This window comes from Mauremys mutica, chromosome 9, assembly GCF_020497125.1.
Source record: "Mauremys mutica isolate MM-2020 ecotype Southern chromosome 9, ASM2049712v1, whole genome shotgun sequence".
Classification (NCBI taxonomy): domain Eukaryota; kingdom Metazoa; phylum Chordata; order Testudines; family Geoemydidae; genus Mauremys; species Mauremys mutica.
Genome location: NC_059080.1, coordinates 7,087,484 through 7,114,315, shown reverse-complemented (window position 1 = coordinate 7,114,315; position 26,832 = coordinate 7,087,484). Strand labels below are relative to the sequence as shown.

The following is a 26,832-nucleotide window of genomic DNA, read 5'->3' as shown; positions in this document are numbered from 1 at the left end:
GGGCTGAGACTCGCGGCTTTGCCGGAGCAGAGAACCGCCCGCCCATCTCTGCTCGGTTGGAAGCAGATCCTCTCCTGCGGCCTTCACTGGAGAGCGCTCCCCGGGACGTGTCCCCTGAGTGCACCGGCCGTCCTGCTCCTCTGCTGCTTTCCCAGTCAGCCAGACACCATATTTCTTCTCCTCCCAACATATTTCCCAGCAGGTGAGGGGTCCACTCACACGGAGGTCCCCAGCGCTCTAGTTTGGGGGTGCAGGGGAATCTTCCCTTCTAGAAGAGCAGTTGGGAAGGCGGAAAAATCCCCCCCCCCCGACCTTGCTCCCCTAGGGAGGGGGGGGGTGTGCTGACGCTGCCTCCATCACACTGGCATTTCACAGACCCGAGGGGACAGTGGCAAACTGGAAGAGAAAACGTGACCTGCAGCTTTTCATTTTTCCTTGTGGCTGCCGTTTCTCATGCTCCGTCTCACCCCCCCCCCCCAAACAAAACAACTCCGTAAAACTGGTTCTTAGGCAAAGGTGGAGGGGGAAGGCTTCCCTTGCACACAACTAAAACATTTTACTCGTGCTGGGATTTGTTTTTAAACTTCAAACTATGCTCTGAACGGAGGCACAAATTCTGATCTCAGACAGGCCAGCATGACCCTTTAGGAACTCCCTGACTAGTCCGGATTCACGCCGGTGTCACCGGGATCAGCACATTCTCACAAGCGAGGGCTGGCGTGTTGGAAATAGGAGAAATCGGATTAACAAATTAAACTGCAAACAGTTATAAACGCTGCGGAGTGTTCCTGCTTTAGAACTCACTAATGGACCTAATCCTGCCAGGTGCTGAGCATCTGCCCCTCCCACGGAGGGTTTATGGCCCGTGAAATGCTTAATCGCTATATACTCAAAATTATATATTCACGTGTTTTCACAGTGAAAACCTGCAGCCTTATTCTCCATTTCTTTCAACTCCAGTGCAGGTGAATCCAGCATCCCTGGCTAAATGGATAGAATATCAGGAGTGCCTGGCTTAATAATGTTAGCATTTAAATGTGGTAACAATATTTAACCTGCTGCATTAACAACCTGTTGAAAAGCAGAGGAGAAGATTCCACTTTGTGTTGCTCAGTCTGCAGATTCCAAAAAAACCCACAGCATCTCGGGTTACATTTAGAAGACTATCTCCTTCCTGAAGGGCTGTAAAGTGCATTTGATGTAACAAAAACAGTAAGTGAAACTTTTTCAATTTAAAAATTAGGTGTGGAGAGGAGGTAAAAAATCCTGGAACATTAGCAGAGGGATCAATCATACAGGCACTGGCAGAGAATGCCTGTAGGATTTTTAGATTTCTTTTTTCACTCACTTTCCCTGTTTCTAACGCTCCTTTCTACAGGGAGAGATGAATGTTAAGTTCAGTGTGAAAAGGCATTTGATTAACAGACATAAATCTAAATTATTTGTTAGATCCGGGTACTTCCATATCAGAAATGAGAGGAGGAAAATATACTTCTTTAAGATCACTAAGTCTATATATTGGCTACAAAACACCTCCATGAAAATGTTTTATCTATGTTCAATGAAGGGGGAAAAAAACAGATTATTTAATAGGAGCGAGTAAAACTGCAGAAACAAAATAATATGACTGCTTTGAGGCTCTGTCCAACTTGTGTACACTTTAGTACCAATTCTTCTCTACAAGTGCCTGTCTGAATGATGTGATCACTTTGACTGTCCCTGTGTGCCTATTTAGGGCCTAATCCTGTTTCCACTGGAATCGATGGCATACAATGGTTCAGAGTCGGTCCCTTTGTGTCTGGGATGCTGGAAAGAAAAAAGAAAAACTTTTTAAAATCTTGTAATAGAGATTTTTGAAATTCTGATGCATTTTCTTTTGTTTTTGACAAGTCTTCTGTAGGGAAGAAGGGTGGCCTTTGGTTAAGGCCTTGTCTACATGGGGAAATTGACCAGACTAGCTATTTTGGAAAAGGCTAGTCCACAATAGCTATTCTGGAATAGCTCCCAGTGTGACTTTTATTATTACTGCTGAGTGCAGTAATTATTCTGGAATAAAGTGACTTTTGTTCCAAAAGAGCGTCCGCATGGGGAGCTATTCTGGAATCGCTATCCCAGTCAATTTCCCCTCAGGAGATCAGGGTTCTGTTCCCTCCTCTTCCATAGATGTGTGACCTTGGACAAGCATTAATCTCTCTATGCCTGTAAATCCTTCCCTACTTCACTGGGACACTTTGAGAATCAATCTGTAAATACCTGGAGGGCACTCTGATAGTGCCCTGACAGGAGCTATATAAATACCAAACCAGATTAAATTGGATTCAGTTACCTTTATTTGAGAGAGGGCAGCCAATCTCAGGAGGCTTGCCTAGATAAGAAATCATGCACCATTGCTGCTAAATTGATTTTTTTTAAACCGGATTTACACCAGGTTAGTTGAATTTGGAAAACTACTGGATTAAGCTAAACCAGTTTAAGCGCGATTTAACCTGGTTAAAGTATGTCTACAATCGAGGTTAGCACTAGTGTAACTAAATTGCTGTTGTTACACTGGTGCAAAAATCCCATGCATACACCAGCCAAAAGAAGATGGGTTGGGTGACCGGGAGTCTGGAGAATAAGGGGAAATTCAACAGTGCTGTAACTTGTGAGTTTGTCATTTTATATTTTTTCTGCAGCTTGTGATTGAGGGTTTTGGCCCTGGCAAACTTTTCTATTTGCCTCTCAGCAGGATATAATGTGTCTTTCTATACCACCCATAGGAAAGACTTCTGTCTAACCATGTTTGTGCAGCACTTTCTGCTGTGTCCCGTCGCACCAGGCTGAGATTGTTAATTTCATACATCCAGGGCCGGCTCCAGACCCCAGCGCGCCAAGCGTGCGCTTGGGGCGGCATTTTGCCGGGAGGGCGGCAGGCGGGTCCGGCGGACCTTCCGCAGTCATGCCTGCGGGAGGTCCGCTGGTCCTGCGGCTCGGGTGCACCTCCCGCAGGCATGACTGCTTGGGGCGGCCAAATTCCTAGAGCCGCCCCTGCATACATCCCCATTTGCAGCATGCTGTAGCGGTTTCACAAATGATATAAATACATTTGACACAAAGGGAAGAGTCGGAGCATAGCTGTGGATGTTTGCTAGTCCTGTTAGCAATTGTTCTTGAATGCCCTACGCAAGAAAGAAGTCAATGGGAACTTTACCTGAGTACAGAGTTCAGGATTAGCCCTTTGGTGTTGGTTTCTTTTTCACGGTACTATAACAAGTTCTCTTGACAGGAAAGTCCCATATTATTAAACCAAAATTAAGAAGAAATACTTTAGTCTAAAATTCTTTTATTTAGATTCACTGAGCACATTTAATTTCATGGCCACTCTGTATATTGCAAAGTGACACTTGAAAGTCCTTGATAAAAAATGTGAAGAAGAAATGATGTTTTATACTTGCTACATTGGGGCAAAGAGGAATTATTGTTTTGTGAACATCAGTATATAAAGCAGTTGTTTTCTGAGCTGTACAAGGCTGGGAGAGCATTGTCTACGCATGAATTAATTCTCACTTCCTTACGACATTGTATTACGCTGCAGTAAAAAAGTCAATAACAATGTGTGTCTCTATCTTAAATTTTGTGTGCATATGTACATATTTATGTGTAGTCTTACAAACTTGCCCCATGTGCTGCATGCGTAGCTGAAGTAACAATAGGGTCCCTTCTCTGCACTCCATGCTACGAAACCATCTTTAAAAAGAGTTGAATCTATCGTGTATTACACAAAGGTGTGGGGTTTTTTTTTAAGCTGTTCTCAAGACTAGGGTTCTGTGTGGTGTCTCCTTCCCCCCATTTGTCATTGTAGCACAGTTCTCTCCCAACAAACTCTGATTTCTGCCAGTTTCCGGGGTTCAAAGGCTGGATTCTTACTGGGATTCTAAGCCCTCTCTGCACAAAGGGTAAATCTTCACTGCAGAGCAATCGACACTTGGGTAAACCTGACCTGGGCTTAACATGGGGCCTAACACAGCTACCACTCTGAAACCCAACCCGGGTGTGAGCAGGAAAGCAACACACATAGCAGTCAGCACAGACGGGCCACCCTGCAAAGCCATATTGGAGTTGCTGAGCCCAGACTGGTGCTGCAGTCACTTCTGTGGAACACTAAGACTTCTGGGGTCATATTTCGTGGTTCTTCCAATTGTTGGCACTAATTCAGCTCTCACTTTGGCAACAGGACACAGATGCAGGGCAGGAGACGTGGTGGGGGGCATTTCAGCAGTGGCTTTTCCCCCTGAAAAGGCCCCGGTGAGGAGATCATGCAGGCTGCATGCCAACTGGGAGCAGTGGAGTCAGCTGATGCAGGCTGCACTAGCTGTGGAATCTTCCTGTGCTGACCGGCAGTTCTGGAGCAGAACCACAAGCAGAGTGCAGTGACTACATGCCCCTGCAGACCCTGCGATGACCAGTAGTAGTTCCAGAACTTCTGAGTGCCAGGACCTGCACAGGAGGGAGTCCATGCTAGTCCAGAAGTGGGTTGCTATTGCCATCTGGAAGCTTGGAGATGGCAAGTCAGTTGTGAGTGCAGAGGCGATGGAGGTTTGCAAGGCAGTTATTGCAGCGGTTCACTCTCAGTGAGAGCAAAAGTCCTGAAATAGCAGTGGACTTTGAGCAAACGGACTTCCTGAACTGTGCTGGAGCCATGGGAGGGCATGCATGTGCTTTGTAAACTGGAAAGGATGCTACTCAAGCATTTATATGGGCCTTGGCCAACAATAGAGGGAGGTTCATGGACTCCACTGTTGGACACGGGTGGGGTATTTTGGAGGACTGGCATTTTCAAACTGGTACAAGATGGGATTTTATTCCCCCCCAATCATATGGACATCAAGGGTTGTGTGTACCAACTCTTATTGCGGGAGACCCAGCGTATCCTCTGCTGCCCTGCCCTGATGTGAGCACACCTAGCAGAAAAGGTTTAATTACACCCTGAGGGGGATGGGGGTGGAATGTGCCTTTGGCTGGCTGCGGGCAGGATGGCACGGCCGACAAACCCATTTGGAGCCCCGTGCGTGATGCCGTCGTTGTTGGGGGCATGCCGTGACTGCGCAACGGAAATGAGGAGCAGGGGGAGAACTTTGCCCTGTGCTGGTTTACAGGCCTGGGACAGACAAACAGAAAGTGCACCTCTTCTATCTGCGGCTGGGTCAAGAGAACGAGGGGAGTAAGGGACCCTGTGTGTGCCCCCATCTTTGGGATAAGGGGTAGTGTGAACACAACACTATTATGCTGGACCAATTGAACATTTTCTGCATTGTAAATCTGAGACTTTATTCAAATCTCTGCTTTGAAGTTCTTGTATTTTGATTGTTTCCCAAACACTCACGCACCGAGGTATTGAACAGCAAAGTAATTGATTAAAAGTTAACAACACAAGCAATCCGGCTGCCGCAAACCAAACCAATGAGCTGTGAAAGCAAACCAGAAAATAAAACCAAGGAGAGCAATGGCCCCTGGAATGGACTTGCCCATCATCAGTGTACCTGTTCTCCTTCCCTCAGGATGCACTGGGGTTGAATGTATTGGGCATACCTATCTACCCATGTGCACTTCCCTCCATGGACTGCATTGACTGGCTCAGTCCCTGTCTAGAATTACCTAGTGGCTGCAGGACCTGGTAGCATAGAGGGGAGGCCATTGGAGCAGGTGGCACGGGGGGGCAGGGTCTTTGATCTGGGCTGGTGCATTCAGCGGCCTGCTGGTCATCATGCCAAGCAGCTACTTGAACAGTTCCCTTTGCTACTGGTGATCCTGCTCCTTCATCACCCAGTTGTGCTTGATATAGTCCATGGCCATCTTTTTCTCCATTCCCAGCATGGCCTGCTTCTACCAGTCCTGTTCCACCATCTCCCTTTGCACTTGCAAGGGCTGGTCTGACCTGCTGCAAAGTTCTTCTGCATCTCCTGCAGCAAGTTGTCCATGGTCTTCTTTCTTTTCCCCTGGAGGTTCTGGACCTCTTCCTGACTTTCAGGACACTTCTGGCTGGAACAGATGGCCCTGCAAAGCAATGAAACAGCCCATTCTTTTTCTGTCAAGGGGTGTGTGTTGGGGGGGAAGGTTTCTCCTCTTCAGCTTTCTGTATCACAGTAAGAAAAAAGTACCAGTGTGATCTGATCTCCTTGACCTACATTCGCCTCTATCTCTGCCCTTATCTGTTCTGAAACTACTGTCTCATAGGGTTCCTCCCCAGGGAAACAGTGCAAAGGGGGTGGATTAGCAGCACTCAAGCCTCATGCTATAGCCCCAGCTGGGTCAGGTAGCCCAAATTGAAAGCACCACCAAAGTGTGTGTGTGTGTGTGTGTAAACTGGGTTAGGGGCAACACCCAAGTAAGAGCCTAGATTAATTTCCTTACCTTGTCAAATCTTTTTATAAACGTTCCCTTTTATAGTTGTAATTTTAACACAATACTGTGCTGTATTTGTTTTCTTTGGTCTGTTTTGGCTCTGCTGCTGCCTGACTGTGTACTTCCAGTTGTAAATGAGGTGTGTGGTTGAGTGGTCAGTTCCTAACTTTGGTGTTCATATATGGAAATGACTGCTGGGCCAAGTTTCCTAAAAAACACACACGATCTTAGCAATGTCTCCATCATCCTACAAACGATATAAGGGTTCTCCCTCTATACATGGGTATTTATTTTTAACTAAATAAAAAATTAGTTAAATTTTTAGTTAAATTTAGGAGGGATAGCTCAGTGGTTTGAGCATTGGCCTGCTAAACCCAGGGTTGTGAGTTCAATCCTTGAGGGGGCCACTTAGGGATCTGGGGCAAAAATTGGTCCTGCTAGTGAAGGCAGGGGGCTGGACTCAATGACCTTTCAAGGTCCCTTCCAGTTCTAGGAGATTGGTATATCTCCTATTATTACCTTTATTAATTTAAGGATGTTTTAACAGATTTGCATATCCTGGCCATGTAAATATCAGAGACAAAACAATAATCATTACAACAGTGAGCTTTTGTTTACAGAAGCATTACACTGTAATATAGTCATCAGATCTCTGTACTTAATAGGGCATTACCAAATTACAGAATAAGCATTTCTACTCTACCCGTGATGCATGGAACAGTGATCTTATTACATCAAGTGAGATCTTTGATTACATATATTTAACAAACCAGGCATGTCTACTGAATGTTTATATGAAAAAAAGTGGGGGGGGGAGGGACAGCTGTGTTGGGTTTTTTTGCAGGTGATTGTACTTTGGGGTTCTCACTATGTTCATGACGTTGGCATTCATTTGTGTTAACTTTGAAAGAAAGGTGGCAAAAACTGCTTCATAGAATATTTTCAGAGACTATTCAACAATTATTGTATTGAAAATAGCAGCTTCTTCCTATGGAATGTCAATTTGGACAGGTTAACCTCTCCTTGCAGGGGATAAGTGCATTAGCTGGATATTTGTTAGCAAGATCAACTGTGAAATGCCTGACAATGTTGGCACTTAAGAGACCATAAGTAGTCTTCAATGTTAACAGCCCATTGAGGTAACTAGGGAAGGGATGACGCTTCTCTAATGGTATTCATTGTGAATGCAGAATCCCTAACCAGTTGGTCATGTTTGCCTTGGCAAGGCTAGTTACACAGCAGAATGGGCTAGAAAGCTACTTTTAAAATAATTAATGCCCTGAGCTTTGCAGGTAGTCGGACAACTGGGAGTTAGGCAGCTAATGACCTGTGGGCATCTGAGCCTACATGGTTGGATTCATGGGCTTTCCCATTTCTGCTGGTAGATTTCTAAGGTCCCTGCTCATGACGGAGGACAACAAATCCCACAGTGATGTCAATGTTTTTGAGGGTTACCTCAATACTGAGTAATAGACTGTAGTCAGGACCAGGAGAGAATGGGCCCCACATGGGATTTTCCAGCTCCAAAATGATTTCCCACTGACCAGTAGCAATTTGGCATTGCATGCTTCCCCGGTGTGCTTGCCACTTGCTTTGCCAGTCAGTGCAGCTCTCTTTCTGGTGCGCTGGGGCAAGTTCAACACAAATTCAGGAATGTGGCGTTGCACGTCGTAAAGTTCATCGTCCCAAGCCTGCCTCACAACGCTCATTTCTCAGGGCCAGAGGCAGCGCTTCACCATTGGCAGCTGCTCCAGGAACACCACCGACAATCTTAAATTGGTTCTCGCTATGTCCCACCAAAATCTGACCGTCTGGAAAGCCTCATATTCCCCAAGGCTCTTCTTACAGCTCTGCAAACACCAGAGGATCATGTGTCCTGTGCTTGCAACGCTCATGACAATAGCGCAGAGCTGTGTCGACTCCATGCCTCAGTCAGAGATGGTGAACAGTAGCATGTCCTGTGCGCTTTCATGGGGTTTTCAATAGAGACGTGAAAATTCTGGGCTAGAGATGGCATTATGGAGAGGACTTGACCCTACAGTCCCAGTCACCCGGCATGACTAGTTTCTTTCCCACCGTGCATTGCCAAAACTTCCCAAAGGACAGTGAACTGGACCATGGTGGGTTGCACCCTGGGATACCTACTCCTGGAGCTGCACGCTGCACATCGAAACAAATACTCCTGATGAGTACGTGCAGCACCGACGCAAGGAGCCAGCTATGCGATAGCGGCAGAAGCTGTATTCCTCTGTGACTTGCCTGTAGACACACCCAAAGCAATGACTAATGAGGGGAGTGGAGGTCTGCAACATAGCTAAGGGATGCGCTAAATCAGAGAGAAAATGTTCTGGGTGATGCATGGGGCCAGGACCCCATTTTTTATTGGCCATAAGCGCGAGCAATTGGAGGGGAGGGGGCAGAGAGAAGCAAATGGGAGGCAGGGCCTTGGTGGGAAGAGGCAGCGGGGGGTCTCATGGAGAAGGGCTGTGCGGGCGGTCTGGGGGCCATGGTTCAGGCCTTCGGCTCTCCCAAGTAAAATATCCCAATACTGCCGCTAGTTAAAGTAGGACTGGACAGAGCACTGGACTATGCAGGGGATAATCCTTTATCGGCAGAGGGACGTGCTGGCCCCTGATGGCTGTTTCCCACATCTAATGGCTGTGAGTTCAGCTTGGACGTTGAATATAGACTGGTCAGTTTCACTTCTGTTTCCAATATGTTTTTCTTGTTGGTTCTCCTGCCCTACCTTAGGCCTTGTCTACGCTAGAGAGCTCAAATGTTTGTTAAAAATAATAATAATAATAATTAATAATAATAATTTTGCTCTGATTAAGGCAAAAGTGATTGAATGGGTCTGTATTTTTTTCAGGGGAACATAGGCATTGCCCTACTGGATTAGATTAATAATAATCTTGTGTAGTGCTTGCCATCTATAGAGCTCAACGCATTTTTACACGGTATCATGAGCCTCATTTCACAGATGGGGAAACTGTGGCACCATGTCTTGCTTAATGTCACTCAGCAGCCAGTGGCTATGCTGGGTCTCCTGAGGCCCACTGAAGTGCTCTATCCACGGAGCTCTCTTCAGAGCAGTGTGTCGTGTCTCTGTAGTAACTAGCGTACTACGGCCACCTGCATTTTTGCCTTACAGCCACGGAAAGCGCGGTGCTTGAGCGATTGAGCCACTGTGTTCTCTGGGCCTGTTTTCCAGAGCGCTCTGATGCGTGCACTGTGGGAGATTTTCTATCCATGCTGTAGACGGCCTGTGGGGACCTGAGGGTACTGGGGGGGGCAGGGGGCAAACTGCCATCATCTCTATTGTTGATATGGTCTCAGCATTTGAGTTTACAACTCTGCAGGGGATAGGTTCTGTTACAAACCAACCTAACATTTTATTGATTTCTATTGAAACCCCAAAAGTGCTTCAACTCAGGACAGAGCTTGTAATTTAAGTTAATAAAACCAAAACAAATCACTGAATTTAAACGTTGAGCTTAAACTCATCGTAGGCCCTTCAACAACATGCATTTCACTAAAACAAAAGGAGCATTTTCCTCTGTCTACCCTTGACGACAGTAAAATGTAAAAATGAAGTGCTACTCTTCGCCAGACCGAAGAAAAGGAGACAATGCAATACAATCACCATCTGTATTTCATCAGCACAACCCCATATGCTATTTTTTGCCTGTTTGTTGGCAATTTAATTTCTACTGCAGCTCTGCAATGACAGCAACTTGTAGCTGGGTTTGTTGCTTCTGTGCTGCATCTGTTTGAATCCACTAGCAGCTGCAAAATTCCAGGAGCGCTGTCTTTTCATGATTCAGTGACCATGTAATTGGCCATGGGATTTATTCAGCCCTTTCATTCTATTTGAACCTACCGTACGGCATAGTCTTACAGAAGTGCACTGGTTACATTCTATAGATTTGTGCTGTGCCTTATGAAACGCTAACAGTTTGCAATCCGGCTCTCTCGCATACACTGTCACACACAATATCATCATAACAGGTGCCTTTGTGTTTGCATCCAGCCTAACTCCTAAATGTTTAAAATGCACAGTGCGGGCTTAGCGCATAAGGGACCTGGCCTTTTTAAATGAAGGGCACTGGATTTGTTTTCTGCGTCTCTTTGGGCTGGTGCCTGAAGTCAGCTGATGTCATACAGCCATTTGTGCACCACTCCAGGCCAGTCCCCAAGCTGGCTAGCAAAAATCAACACATGCCCCTGCAGAGAGATTTAGCTGCCAAGTAGCCAAAAAGGCTTTTCAGTGATGTCACAGTATCACTTAGCAACACAGACAGTTTGTAAGTGCAAAGCCTCTCTTGGGCCTTCCCCGCCCAGTTGCTGGGAGTTCTGGGTGTGGAAGGAATGCTGGGTTGGGTGCTTATCTCGTTATCTTAACTTGTTGTGTTTTGAGTTGGTAGCCTGAGTGGTGATGTGATTGGGAAAGATTGACTGGGAGAGGTCAGCTATTGGGCTGACAGAAACCAGGGGCGTCCTTGGCTATGGGGCAAGAGATGCAGTTGCCCCACCAGATCTTGGTTTTCTCCCCTAAGTTTCCATGGGCCTACAGGCTCCATTTCTCCCCACCCCACCCTGACTTTGCAGGATATAATTCCATATAATGGTCTACATGCTGACACAACTTCTCTTTCTCCCCCACCCTTGGAATTTTTCTGAAACGATGCCCCTTATAGAAACTGGCAGGGAGGGAAGCAGAGACCATATGGGGCTGATGAATTTAATACTGTGGTCCAAATTCTACCCTTAGCTGGAATCCCTGCAATCCAGTTGAAGTTGTATCCTTCTGGATGTAAGAGGTGGCTTTCAAATCAAGAAGCAGAGCTTTAAATTAGAGAGAGGCCAGAACTGGAAACTCTCTGGGCTTCTGACTTATCCAGAGGCCAGGGACAGTCAGCACTTTTATGCTGGAGTTGAGACTTCTGGTCATAATAGACAAGGTTCTGATCTCAGTTGCCTCCAGTTTTTAGAGGTATGACTGAGGTCAGAATCTAGCACAACGTTCTTTCACCATGCAGTCGTTTTCCAAGCACTTCTTCTTTTTCCACAAGGGACTTGTTGAAAACAGCATCAGGATCCTGGCAGCATCTACTCCCAGACCGGTGCAAAACCAGCCAGGTCTGCTTTGCACGCGCGAACAGATTATTGCAAGCTGATCTGGGGGGGACAAAAGGGACTATTTCAATAGCAAAACCACCTTTTTTGTGGGGGAAATTTATTTTTATTTATTTATTTTGTCCAAATAGATTTGTGGAAATTCTACCGTTTCCGCTGCAGAATGACCGCATTGTGCACTACAACCAAACAGATTAGTGTTTCTAGAACATTAGGCCTGATCCTGCACCTCAAGCCTGGGACTTTTGTTACTGACTTTATTAGCAGTAGGAGCAAGCCCAATGTGATGAGGGCGGGGGGGGGAGGAGGCAGGGCAGGGCTGCCCAGAGGATTGAGGGGCCTTGGGGCAAAGCAATTTCAGGGGCCCCTTCCATAAAAATAAGTTTGCAATACTATAAAATACTGTATTCTTGTGGGGGGCCCCTGTGGGGTCTGGGGCATGGGGCAAATTGCCCCACTTGCCTCCCCCCCCCCCAGGCAGCCCTGTGGGGGGGAAGTTTCCAACCCCCTGGCTGAATATCTCTGCTCCAGCTCTACTAGCAATATTTTCAGCAACTTAACTAAAAAGATAAAACTGATTTAGTGACACCAGCGCAAGCTTCTACAGTGGGCACAGTTCAAGGTGCTTATGTAGGTATAATCTGGTTTGGTATCCATGTGGTTAAATTTGGTGCAAAAACTGAGTGTAGACAAGCCTTGGGCTACCAGTCTGTCACCTGCACTAGCACCAAATGCATTAAAAAAAGAATGTAGTTCTGGTGAAATACAAACTAAGCAGTGAATTGAAGTTTGGTAGGGGGTTGGTTGATTTCTGCTAAAATTGGGACCAGCCCTTATAACAGAACTCAATGTTAACGGTCTCTGTTCTACCCTAAGTGGAGTTCAGAGTGCAACTCAGCCAGTTCAATTGAGCTCAAGATATAATCTTGCATCTGGACCAAGAAACCGGCTCAGGGTAATTTGGGCTAAGCTGGCACTTGTTAGCGAATCCCAACCTAAACGTGACCACTGCTCCTACCCACGGGCAAGGTTTTCTCCAAAACAAGAAGGGTCAGCAACATTGGTTTTCATAGAATTTTAAATATCACACCCAGTACCAGTACAACCTGCTGCCATGAACCAGCTCCCTTTGATCTCTGGATCACACTGTCCGACCTTGACTCTATAACCAAACTCGGTAGTGAAAAGATTATAGACACTCCTGCAAAGTGACCCTGTAATGCCCAGAGGGCAGTTTTCAGAAGCATTCGGCACTGGCCTAAGGTTGAACACAAGGGGAGTTTTACTATTGACAATGTTGAGTTTATCTCACCTGCACTGGTCATCTGCATGCGCTTCCCCAGTAGGAGTTGACTATCCCCCTAACGAAGGCCTCGTTTGTGCTGGGGTGCTGGTACCAGTGCAAACCACCCAATTAGCGCAGTCCGTCTGTCTTGGGGGTTTGTGAAAGGGCTTAAGCTAATGGAAAGTTTTAGCATATTAAAAAAAGTAAACGCAGTCCTTTGCTAATATTTCTTTGTAGAGCCCCCAAAGTCTGCAGGCCAGCTCAGCTCCAGAGGCACAGAATGAAGATGGCCCATAATAGTGAGGCCACGTCTACACTTATGTCAGCAAAATTGATGTTGCTCCTCGTCTGCACAGTGCTTTGTGAGTGGAAGACCTAGACCAGCTACACGAGTGATCTTACAGGCGCAGCTGCATCAGTTCACCTGTGCCGTTGTAAGGTCACTAGTGTAGACATGACCTACATTTGGAATTTTTCCACCCATGAAATAGTTTTCGAAGTTTAAAAGGGTAGATTGGACACTAATCACAGCCCAAGGATGTGCTAAGTGTCACTGAGCTAAGGCAGGGACATTAGAGTTCTGTCTCGTTAGCAGGAAACTAGAAAACCATTAGGAGACTAGTCATTATATACATCCAAAAAAGCGTGTAAGATAGCATCAGCATTCTGAGCTTCATACTTTGCACTTCTATAATGCATTCCATCTGCAGATCTCAAAGCACTTTGCAGTCATTAATGAACTGAATGTCAGGTGCTCGGATTTAAAATTTGATTAAAGCTAATGTTAAAATTATATAATACACAGGTTGAGAAAAGTGTCTGTACCTCTCGGTATTATCCACAAAAACAAAGTTTTGTTTTTAAAAGTCATATAATATATATAGTACATAATCAGCAATGAGCCAAATTTAGGTGAATAAATTTTAGAATACGGTTTAGATATTCGCATCCAAGTACTCTGGTACATCACTCATGAGCAGTTGTACAGAGAGTTGGTTGTGGAAAGCAAAATTCTATCAGAGTGAAGATTGTCCCTCAGTAATTGAGAAGTAGGGTAGGTTGTCCATTTAGAAAAACACAATCCATCAGGGAAGTATTTCAGTTACTTTTCTTACTGCGTTTCTCATCGACACTCCAGCTCATCCCTCCTGGTATTGCCAATATCCGGTGATGTGTTCTATGCAGATGTCCCTCGACCATCTGATGCCATCCAACACCAACTTGCACCAGTTTTAGCGAAAGCAGCTTAATATCATGCCTTTAGTTGAACCAGTGCAACTGTGTGTAGGCCAGGCCTTACTCGCCTACATCCAGACATCAGGCAGCCTGTTTCTGAGAGTACTGAGCACGCATAACTTCTCTCACCTTCAATGAGTGGTGAGTGTTCTCTGCAACTCTGAAGCTTAGGCCACCAATTTAGCTGCCTGATTATGGATTTAGGTGCCTATATTTACACACAAGTTTTAAAATTGTGATATAAATGACTTGATCAAGGCCGAGCAGAAAGTCTGTGGCCAAGCTAGGAACAGCACCCGACTCCCCTGTTCTTGAGCAACTAGGCCCTGTTTTTTCCTTCCCCCCACCCAAGTTGCAGCACTCAGGTGGAAGGGGAGGTTTATAGTTATTATGGGAAACCCCCTGGACCTCTTTCCATCCACATGGATGGCCAACCTCTCTGTACTGTTCTGCAGGTCTCCCTTCCCCAGCAGTAGCAAAGCCATGCTCTTACAGGTTTCACTCCTGCACCCTAGCCATGCTTTCCAAGGCATAGGGAAAGGAGCAGAACTTGGCTGAATTCTCATGGGAATTTCCCTGCAAGTTCACTGGGACGTGATGCCTCATAAAGCAGTTTTCATCCCACCACTGTTCTTCTCTGTTTAACCATGCTTCTCTAAACCCACGGTGCGCCTATGGGCCCCAGGGGCTACTGCGGGGAGGAGGAAGAGGTTATGTCAGGCTGGCTTTCCTTTCCCCAACACTGGGCTCTGTTTTTGTCATACTCGGTAGAGAGGATGGACTAATGGCTCAAAGCCAAAGCCTGCAAGATGATAGAAGCTGCGTTGGTCAATGTCTAGTCATGGAAAAGATGCAGAGCTTGTTCAGTGAATCCTTCATCCTGACTCCATATAGAAGCAGCCCAGGCAAAGCTGCCGAAGCAGGCCGCCAAATACTTGATCTGGCGCATTGTGCTTCATCAGCCCACGGGCTGGGTAGAGTTGACCAAATCACTCCATAGACCCCCAGTATTGCATTTGAACCCAGGCAGGTAAACCTTGTGCCAGCCAAGAATCCCATTCTCTTCAGTGGGGCTTTGCACAGGTGCAAGGCTTTGCCTGTGCAGACTGAGGATGGGAGACCTCAGTTCCATGCATTGCTACAGACTTCCTGTGTGGCGATAGGCAAGTCACTTAGGGCCAGATTTTTAAAGGTATTTAGGCATGTAGCAATGCAGATTGCTGTCTAGTGGGATTTTCAGAAGGGCCTCAGAGGTAGTAGGTCATCTACTTCCCATGGGAGTTATGCTGCTAGAAGCTTTTGGAAACTGCTTCCCCCCCTCCCACTGGAGGCATATCTGAATCTTTAGGAAATTGATTATTTTTAAAATCTGGCCCTTAGCTTCTCTGTGCCTCAGTTTCCCATCTGTACAATGGAGGCAATAGCATGGCCCTGCCACACAGAGGGCTTGTGAGGGTGAATACATGACAGATTAGGACGTGTGCAGATTCCCCAATAATGGAGGCCATGTAAGTACTTAAGAGAGACATCCACTTTCAGGATTGGGGCCTTTAGTACATTACAAAATGGGCTACCGCCTGGCTAACTCATGAGTAATTAAACACCAATCCCTGACACACGCCATATTCTGAAGTGTTATGGAAGGTATTGAGGAAGGATGCCGTTAGCTAAGTAAAACCCATTCTGCTTACAAAAACCTTTACAATTCGATTCAACTGCTTATTTTTTTTCTATTCTTTTGATTTTGCTTTGAGCGATGACACTTCCATGAAAAGTGAGTTTTAAATCCTCTAATGCAGACATACCTATCCATAATGAATAATACAAATGCATTATTAGGCTGTGACAGATAAATGAATAATTGCAATTAATTTTACAAATATTAACTATATGCAATAACTCTCTGTGCTGCTGAGTAATAAATCAAATTTAAAAGTCTTACCAGTATGTAATGAGCACAGCTTTTGTAAGATGAGGTAAACAGCTGAGGCCGAATCCTGCCCTCAGATATGCAAGCATCCTTCCTGGGACTTCAATATATCTTTAGGGCCCTTCATGTGCTTTCTGGTTCAGGAATTATCAATGCAATTAGGAAACAGAACTGAGGAGTTTAGAATTATTCACAATGATCTAAAGACGGATCACTAGTATATATGCAGCATTGCTGTGTTATGTTACTGGGTAATAATTGCTAGCATTTACACAGCACTTTTGAATGGAGTTTCCCCACCCAGATCACTTGCCCAAGATCACCAAGCAGGAGAATGGCAGATCCTGCAACAGAACTTAGGTTTCCAGCTGTGTGCCCTGGACCACATGGCCCTTAATTTAATGACCTGGATGGTGCTGGGCTGGTAGCTTTGGAAACAAATCCTCTGCTTTCCCAGATGACAGGTGCAGTGGCTAATATTGGCCCCCTACCTGGGCCGCATGCCTTGACTACCTAATGCAATGGACAGGATTCTGAGAGGTGGATACCCATCTATTAAGGCCTTGTCTACACACAGCGGTACCATTTTAGCTACACTGGTATATTTCAAGCAGTGCAACTCCCCTAATGTAGACGCAGTTATACTGGTGTAAATGTGCTTATACTCATATAGCTGTTCCTGTATGGCAAGTGGAATAAGCTGTCCCGGTGTGAGGCACCTTTATGCTTATATAATTACTGTACCAATGTAACTCTCTTGGTAACAACGCCACTCCCCTAGCTGAAATAGTTGTACTGCTGCAGAACCTGGGTGTGTAGACGGAGCCTAAGCCGTGGGCTGAGACCATTATACTCATTTCAAATGAGTTAACAAAGGACCATCAGATGGCAACAGGTTTTAGTCACTACCAACCTGGGGTGTATTTGAACCTGGGACCCAAACAACCTTGTCTCCAGATTATTGTTGTCTGACTTGAAATGAACAATTAGAACCACTAGAAGGGAGGAGCCCCCTTGCAGCTGAGAAATAGACATGCACGCCTCCCCAGCCTGGCTGGGCGTTCCTTCTCTCTCCTCCACCCAGGGGTGGGGTAGGAAATAGCAAATGTGATTTCTCCCACCCTGAGGATTAGGAAGCAATATCCATTTAACTCCTAGGACCTACCCTCCTCCCTATTCCTGGGGAAAAGGCTTTTCTCCTCCTATCCCCAGGCTGCTGTTGGTATTTTAACAATACTGTACCAACTTTTATATCAGAGAGACTAGGTGGGTGAGGTAATAACTTTTATTGAATCAGCTTCTGTGATAAAGAGACAAGCTAGCTATACACAGAGCTCTTCATCAGGTCTTGGAAAGGTACTCAGAATGTCCTAGGCTTGAAGAAGAGCTCTGAGTAGCTCAAAATCTTGTCTCTTTCACCAACAGAAGTGGGTCTAATGAAAGACATTACCTTACCCATGTTGTCTCTTGGATATCCTGGGATCAACACAGCAACACCACCACCACACCTGGCTTTTACATTGAGAGCTATCGATGAAAAGCACAAAGCACTTTACAAATGGAAGGCAGTATGGAGGTTGTGGAATCTCCATCTCTGGAGATATTTAAGAGTAGGTTAGATAAATGTCTATCAGGGATGGTCTAGACAGTATTTGGTCCTGCCATGAGGGCAGGGGACTGGACTCAATGACCTCTCAAGGTCCCTTCCAGTCCTAGAATCTATGAATCCCCATCTCACAGATGGGGAAACTGAGGCATTGGGGCAGTGATTTGTCCAAGGTCACCAAGTGGGGCCAGGAATAGAACCCAGGTTTCCAGGGATGTGGCCTGATATCATGGAAAAAACACTCGGGTATGATTAACTTGTGGATACTGCCTTTGCCTGGGGGTGTTGCTGTCTCTTTAGTGGAGATGTTTGCAAACTTAGCTTTTTTTAAAGGTCCCACACTAGCCATAGGTTTGGCTTCATCTGTGCAAAGGTGCCGCTCCACAAAGATATTGAGGCTCCTATGGAGGTTAGGAGGATGTGGGCCTGAGTGATAACATAACGTTAGAGCATGACTTCAATCAGGCATTGTGTGGGTAAAAACATCTCCTCACATGGATTCAACTGCCAAATCTGGGCCTAACAGTGAACAGTAACAATTGTAAGCAAATCTATATGAAAGGTGTAAACACTGAGGAGGGAATGGTACAAAGGAGAAAGGCACTTACTTATCAGGAAAACTTCTGAGCTCAAGGGCCCAGCCACACAGATCTGGTTGCAGACTCAAAACCTACATTGAGCAAGCAAAGAGGTGGAAACCCCATCCTTGGAGACCCTTTTAACCACTGATTCCCAACCAGGGGTACGCTGAGCTCCTCCAGGGGAGTACATCAACTCATCTAGATGTTTGCCTAGTTTTACAACAGGCTACATGAAAAGCACTAGCGAAGTCAGTACAAACTAAAATTTCATACAATGACTTCCAAGTATCAGAGGGGTAGTCGTGTTAGTCTGGATCTGTAAAAGCAGCAAAGAGTCCTGTGGCACCTTATAGACTAACAGACGTTTTGGAGCATGAGCTTTCGTGGGTGAATACCGGTACCCACTTCGTCGGATGCATGACTTGTTTATACTGCTCTGTATGCTACAGCAGTGTTTCTCAACTTGGGGAGTTATGATTTATTTTCTAATTATATGGCAAAAATTAGAAAGTCAGCCATTTTTCAGTACTAGTGTGCTGTGACACTAGTGCACAGAAACCCTGAGTCAGATCCTCACCAGGTATAAACCATCCTTGATCATTGACTTCAATTCACAATAGCTGAGGATCTCGCCCGTTGCTTTAACAAGTACTTTGCCCCCAGTCCATGTGCTTGTTGCTTAGGCAGCTTAATAACATTAGCACTTTTAGCTCCCAATTTAGATTTTGAAATTAACTCTTCATTAAGGTGATGGGCAGTGATAGGGACACATTTCATTGTAATGAATAGGGCGAGGCAAATAATTCACACCTCTGATTGTTGTGAATGTTTGGCTGGAGACAGTTTTCTGCTAGGCTGGCTATGGTAGGAGAGCAGATACTTTTTTTTTTTTTTCTTTCAGTGAGGAACAATAACTTTATTTAATTAAATCCCTACCTTCAAGCATGAGCATGATAGAACCCCCAGTTGAACTTTGGCAAAAGTCACAACAAAAAACAAACCAAGCAGCCTATATAGAATGGTGAAAATGCCATGGATAAGGACACCTTACAGTTTTACTGCAGAGTAAATGCATTTAGAAGCCTCGCTTTGGCTCTGTCAACTATAACCATGTAATTAAATAAAGGCAGTCTTTCAAAATCACTTCTTCATTTCTCCAAGATCTTCAATGCTGTCATCATCCACCTCAGGCCACTTTTCCTGGATTACATCAATAATGTCATCTGTAAAGTCCCCCTTAATTGTGATTTCATCTTCATATAGGAGAGCAGATTCTTGGAAGGCAGATTTTCAGCAGAGATGGCTAGAAACATTTTTAAGCGTATACAAAGTTTAGATTTTCTACAGAACAGTAAAGAAGTTAAGAAAAATGCCCTAATTGCTCAGGGTCTGATTCTTTTCAGCTGTTTTTTTGCTGACCTTGCATCCTGCAGATGTTTTAGGCTAAGTAGTTTAGAAAATTTGCTCTGTCTGAACATGGGTATGTGGGAAAGATTGAAACACTTAGGGAAGATTTCACAGAAATAAAAGGTCAGTTTCTGTCCCCAAATACACACGGAGGTTTTGATCCTGCAGTTGGCTCTGTGCAATGCATCCAGCTGCAGGATCGGAAGAAGGATTTCCACTGAAGCAGGGGTAGTCTTTGCATTGGTAACTCAGTGAAGTGAAGGTCATTGTTTTCTTCAGCAACAGTAGCTGTTTCACAGGGCAAACCTGGCTCCTGATGGGGAAGAAGGGAAAGTCACCCAAACAAAGCGCTTACTTTTGAGGTGACAATGGCATATGTTGGGCCCTGAAGCCTAGCACCGGGAACGAGTGCTAACCTGCTGGCCGTGCACCTGAGTACTCGGTTGCTATTTTGTTGATATAAAGTCTCTTATGGATCTGACGTTTGTACTTTCTGGCTTCTGAGCATTTACGGTGCAGTCACTTTGTTCCCCACCCACCACGCTTTTCTTTACAGCCCTGAGGGCAAGAAATGTCCTAGTTCAAGAGGAAAAGGGACCACCAGATCCTCTAGCCTGATGGTCTGTATATGACAGGCCACCCACAACTGAAATTAGACTGAAGCATTACAGCGCCCTGGAGACTAGATCGTATGTGCCCCCGGCAGAGGATAGGAGGGCCTGAGGTGCCCCAGAGGGCCTGAGGCCCCCACAATGGCAGGGAAATGATGAAGTGAGGTATATGTAGATACTCCTGGGGAGTGACCCGTGCCCACATGCTGCAGAGGAAGGTGAAACCCCCGCCCAAGGTTACCACCAATCTGACATGGGGGGGGGGGGAAATTCCCTTCTGAGCCCACCTATGGTGATCAGTTAGAGTCTGAGCATGCGAGCAAGAACTGGCCAGCCAAGCCAAATGTACTTTACAATGCTCAGATTTTTTTTTTAAATCACTTGACTCTAGCAGCTGCTGCTTTAATGAAGGGGAAAAAAATCTCCAAATCACCAGACTCCTGATTAAAATTCTGAGAGCTAGAGACACTAGGCACCCATCCTACAATTGTCTCATGTGGACAGGGTAGTACGTGACCGTACATGGGCTGGCCCCTGGCGCTGCCATTAATGCCATTAGTTGCAGTGGGGGAGGTTTAGGTTGGATATTAGGAAAAACTTTTTCACTAGGAGGGTGGTGAAGCACTGGAATGGGTTACCTAGGGAGGTGGTGAAATCTCCTTCCTTAGAGGTTTTTTAAGGTCAGGCTTGACAAAGCCCTGGTTGGGATGACCAGACAGCAAGTGTGAAAAATTGGGATGAGGGTGGAGGATAATAGGAGCCTATATAAGAAAAAGACCCAAAAATTGGGACTGTCCCTATAAAATCGGGACATCTGGTCATCCTAGATGATTTAGTTGGGGATTGGTCCTGCTTTGAGCAGGGGGTTGGACTAGATGACTCCTGAGGTCCCTTCCAACCCTGATAGTCTATGAATGCCAATGTGAAAGTTTGCTCTGGCTAATGACTGAAATGCCCCCTGCCCCTAGGAGGAGGAAGGTGAAGTGGGTGCTGAGCAATGCATGCGTTTGTGTGAGAGAGGAGAGTAAGTAGAGCAGAGTGGCTGTTTGATACTGGTGTTAGGCCCCCTTCACGCCCAGCCTTTCCTTGGTTGGTCTCTGCACTGATGCACTTCCTAGCTTGAACGGTTCACTCCCCCCACCGGAAAGTTCCTCCCTTGGTTCTCTCTCCCCTTAGAGCCTTTTACAGCTTTCTGTTTCCCCTCCATGAAGTCTCTGAGGGTGAGCTCTTCCCACCCCAATTTTCTCCCTCCCTCCAAGCTTTGCCCATTGGGCTCTCCCCTCCACGCTCCCACGACCCCTCTGAGAGCCTAACAAGGCAGCAGGCCGTGATGAAGCTCCACAGTGACGCGGATGCTACCGTTGGAGTGGCTGTGCCACCTTCCCTCTTCCTTCGGTCTGAGCCTCTTGTTTCCACGCCTCCTCTTTTCTCAGCACATTTAATTCCCACTGGTTTGTTGCCTATCCGGGGAAGGAAAGTGAAAGAAGGAGGCCTATGATTTAAAGCTACCGTTTCCATTGTGAGTGAGTTGGTTTGTTTTGTAAATCCTGACCTGCTTTCTGAGGGTTTCCAGGAATGTAGAAGCTGGTTGTGAAGAACTGTAAATTTTGGACCGGGTTTGAGGGGATGATCTTCCTCTCAAGAAACCCAGATTGTTTCCATTTATATCTGTATCTCCAGGGAAATGAGTTAACATGGAAAAACTGCCTCTCTCTGACCAGGCTTGATGAGAGACCCTAAATAGCTGGACTTCATAGCCTGTTTTTAGGACACTCACATGGGATGTAGGAGTCCTAGGTTCAAGAGGAGCCATGCCCTGATTTCTGTGTGTCTCGGGGATTGAGAAAGGCTGTTTCAAAGAACTGTAAGCTTCAGGCAGAGCAGGGACTTGAACCTGGGTCTTCTGTGAGTACTCTGACCACCAGGTTATTGTCTATTCCACAGCAGCTGACTATACTTTTTCTTGTTTTCTGCAAAATGTGTTTGAAAAGGCTCTGGTTCATCCCAATGCAGAACAGGGAAATAAAATTCATCCTGAAAAATTTTGAAGGACGGGGAAAAATGTTTCATGCACAGCCCTAAGAGCTAGTGTTGCAGTGATACCCAGAGACCTCAAGTAGGCCCCATTGTGCTAGGTGCTGCACACGCACATAATGAAGTCAGTCCTGGCCTCTAAGGGCCAGATGTGTTTGGGGGGTTTTTTAGGCACTTGGATGCTTTTGAAAATCCCATCAACTGCCTATCTGCATCTTTTGGTGCCTAAATATCTATTAAAAATCTGGCCTTTAAAGTTTACAAATACAAATGTTGAGGCTGCTTCTTGGCTTGCTAACCCTGTTTTGAATCCTGGACCAGGCCTCAAAATGTACAACTCTTAATGAATACATTTCTAGCTTATCAGCAGAAGGGGGTTTAGCATAATGGAGCAGCTGATACAGGACTCGCTTAATAAAGACTTAGAGGGTAATGTAATGAATGCCAAACAATATGGGTTTATGGAAAATAGATCCTGTCAAAGTAACTTTTTTAAAAACATTTTTTTAATGAGATTGCTAGTTTGGTTGAAAACAGTAGTGTTGACACAATAGACTTAAGTAAGGTGTTTGATTTGCTACTGTACGACATTTTGATTAACAAACTAAAACGACATAAAATTAACCTGGCACATGTGAAATGGTTTAAAAACTGGCTAACTGATAGGTCTCAAAATGTAACTGTAAATGGGGAATCATCAAGTGGGTGTGTTTCCAGTGGGGCCCTGCAGGGATCGGTTCTTGGCCCTAGGCTATTTAACATTTTTATCAATGACGTTGAAGAAAACAAAATCATCACTGATAAAGTTTGCAGATGAGCCAAAAATGAGGGAGTGATAAATAATGAAGAGGACGGGTCACTGAGACGGAATAATCTGGATCTCATGGTGATCTGGGCGCAAGCAAACAATATACATTTATTATGGCTACATGGAAATGTATAGGACTAGGAATAAAGAGTGGAGGCCATACTTACAGGCTGCGGGACTCTATCTGGGGAAGCAGCGACTCTGAAAAAGATTTGGGGGGGTGTGGTGGATATGAGCTCCCAATGCGACACTGCGGCCAAAAGAGCTAATGCAATCCTGGGATGCATAAAGAGGGGAATCTCAAATAGGAGTAGAGAGGTTCTTTTACCCTATGTATTTGGCACTGCTGGGGCCGCTGCTGGAATCCCACATCCAGTTCTGGTGCCCACAGTACAAGAAGCCTGTTGATAAATTGGAGAGGGGTCAGAAAAGAGCCATGAGAATTATTAAAGGATTAGTAAACCTACCTTATATGGATACACTCAAGGAGCTCAATCTATTTCACTTAGGATAGAAGGTTAAGGGATGATTTGGTTACAATCTTATCAGTATCTATACAGGGAACAAATATTTTCTAATGGGCTCTTCAATCTAGCATAGAAAGGTATAATATGATCCAATGGCTGGAAGTTGAAGCTAGACAAATTCAGACTAGAAATAAGGTGTACATTTATAAGAGTGGGAGTAATTAACCACTGGAACAATTTACTAAGGCTCATGGTGGGTTCTCCATCACTGGCAATTTTTAAATCAAGACTGGATTTTTTTTTTCCCTTAAAGGATATTCCCTTGGAATGAATTTAGGGACGTTCTATGGCCTGTGTTGTACAGGAGGTCAGATGTGATGATCACAATGATCCCTTCTGGCCTTGGACCCTATGAAAAGCATTGACGCTGAGATTTTCAGTCACCTGCTTACATGTCTGAACAAACTGTATTTATCATCATCCTCTACCTGTGATACTGGAACCCTGTCCACACACTCGCGTAAGGAAGGCGATTCTCTAGTCACAAAGCCAGGTGTAAATGCCTGCAGATGCTGGCTGTCATCAAGAAAAAATGATGCTCTCCACTTTGCCAAGTATATCCACCAAAGGACTTGAATTTTTTTTAATGTCTATCATAGCACTTTAACGAACTAGCATCAAGCCTCTAATCAATGCCAATGGAACTCATGGCACACTATGGACAATTTCCGCAGCAAGAGAACTCTTGGTTCCAAACATCATCAAAAGCTTACCAGCTAAGAAAGTACTATTAAGGTCTGGTCTCTCAAGGCTTAAAGACAACCATCTTTCCATACAGGCTCTTCTTTACAATGGGGGCAGTGTGTTTTTTGTCATATCTGCACCACCATTCTGAATGGTGACAGAGGAGTGGTGCGATTAGGCGAGTGCGATCCCCTGAGAGCAAACTGTAATGTACAGTCAACCCCCCCTTAAATTAGAATGGCACTGGGGACAGAGAGAGAACTTGATTTGATCAAGTGAGCTTTGCAAGAAGTTTTCAATGTAATCGATGCATTTCAGAGGACCTCCTGAACCAAGTTCAGGTTAACAGGGATGGAGAAGAGTCACGTAAGGAGGGCTCTGCCTTTCCATAATGCGCCATATGTGATATAAATGGAATTTTATAGCCTCCAAATAGCCAGGTCCGGAAAGCCTCCTGTAACTTGAAAGTAACCTTTCAACAATCTTTTTTTCCAGATCCTTCCCAAGTCTTGCTGTCCAGCTCATAATAGCTATGACACTCAAGAATGTATTCTTTGATGGAACTGCTACCTCATGCTTCCCTGGAGCAGTGGAAGTGACTGAGTAAGTGAAGCTTTAAAAGTGTATTTAATAGTTTTTTAAAATGATATATTATCGTCTCTTCTCTGTGCACATCTATCTGCTTCCAGCAGGCTATTTGCATTCCCTGCCAACTGTGTTTAACTCTTTTCTACTTTAGGACCCAATCCTACAAGCTGCTGAGCACCTGGTGGGAGGGAGAGGGGGAAGGGGCTCAGCACTTTGCAAATTAGCCCATTAGCCAAGAGTGTATTTTTCAGTATGGACGACATACATGCCAAGTCTGACGTCTTCCCATCCCGGATTGCCTCGGAATGATCAGAATATGGGTGCAGGGCTGTGAACGGGGCAAGCCGTGGAACAATTTCTTAGCTGGTGATTCCCAGAGCTTTTTCTGCCGCTGTGAGTTCCAAAATGGCAGAACAGATTTTCTTCAGATTTATAAAATCAAATTCACTTTTGCGCAAGCCGCAAGTGTGAGTTCTCAGCTTGAAAATGATAGATCAGCTACTGAAAATAAGAATGAAAGTAAATCGCTTTGTATCCAACAGTATTGTTACCCTAATACTTCAATACAGCAACTGTCTGAAATGAAGGGGAATTTATTTGAAGGCAGACTGGTTAAGTGTTGAAATATTGCAAGTGTTCTCTTCAATATAATTTTGTTTTGGTGTTTACTTAGTGAAAACAAAACAAAAAGACCTATGCCATTATCTATGGTAGTTCGGATGGTATTGTATATGCTAACTTTATCTACAGAACATTGCATTGCATCAAACTCTATTTGAAAGCAGCCACATGCCATTGTCTACTTATTAAAAAGACTGTGTTAGGTGGGAGGAAATACATTCTTAAAACATGATGATTTTAGAGTTATAATCTATATGGTTCCATCTGTGGGGGAAATATATATATTCTATCTCCCTGGAAATAAGTGGTACTGTGACCTGCAAATGTTTAGCTCTAATAATTTATTTGGATGAAACTGGAAAAATGTGAGGTTGCATTATCAGGTTCACGGGTTCCATAGTGTGTCATTTATTGATTAGTTGCCATTGTTAATTTGTCATTTTTTTCATAATTTTGTCCTAAAGCATCACCGTTGGCCAAATGTGTCGACTGGAATCATGTGACCAGACATGCTGTCAGTTCAGACTTTCAGAAAGAGATTTGATGCACGGAATAAAGGTGTAATATTTGTCAGAACCCAACATTGTGCTTTTTCCAAAGAAGGAAAAACTCCAGAAAAAGACATTGTGGTCTAGGATATCTTGGTCTTTGAAATGTTTTTTTAAAAACCACATTCTATGCAATAACAATGATTTTTGTTTAAAAAAAGAAGTCTTTACAAGTCCTAACACATAATATGTAGCTGGGGGGACGAGATAAGGTGTTCTTTCCAACGTCACCCAAACCTTTTAATTTTTCCTACATTTCATAACTTCGAAACAAATATCCATGAGAACTTGCTGACCGAATTGCTGCTTGTGTTCTTAATTCAAGTAGTTATATAGGGCTTTATCATGTAACCTTTACTTGTGTGAGAAAATGTTATGAATGGAAGTGGTTCCCAGTTGGGTCCTTTGGATCATACTGTAATGTAAATATCTACTACTAATAATAATCCTTTTGATTGTTTTTGATTGAACCCTTATTTTCCTTCACAATCTGCTCTTTGTGTTCAGTCTTTACTGATACATAATGAAAGGTCTTTCAGTTTAGTTTAAGAAATTTCCCATCTGACACTTCAGCTCTTTGTAATATGTGCATATCCACAAAAGCTATTTTGTATTAGAGTAATTCCAATTAAATAATTTGCAATACTAATATCCTGTGTGCTGGGTAACTGGTAAGTATCACCTGACCTACTGGGAGTCTGCACGCTGCACATTTGAGTTTTGTATTCTGCTTCATGGTTTTTGTTGTGTATTTTTGTTTGTTTGTTTGTTTAAGGAACTTTTCTTATTGCTTTGAACCTCAGATTGGCATCCCAGACTGCTGCTAGTTTTGTGCAAAGGAGTAACCCA

At 44.7% G+C, this 26,832-nt stretch overlaps 1 long non-coding RNA gene across 2 annotated transcripts; it reads left to right on the top strand.

Moving 5' to 3' along the window:
* The first annotated feature begins 19 nt into the window (after positions 1-19).
* On the top strand, positions 20-26,616 carry LOC123377728. 2 transcript variants are annotated; one of them, XR_006582293.1, is made up of 4 exons: positions 20-202; positions 961-1,212; positions 24,722-24,829; positions 25,900-26,616. It is a non-coding gene; the product is annotated as an uncharacterized LOC123377728 (long non-coding RNA). The 2 variants fall into 2 exon arrangements; XR_006582292.1 differs by lacking the exon at positions 20-202 and having other exon boundaries at positions 911-1,212.
* Positions 26,617-26,832: the final 216 nt, after the last annotated feature.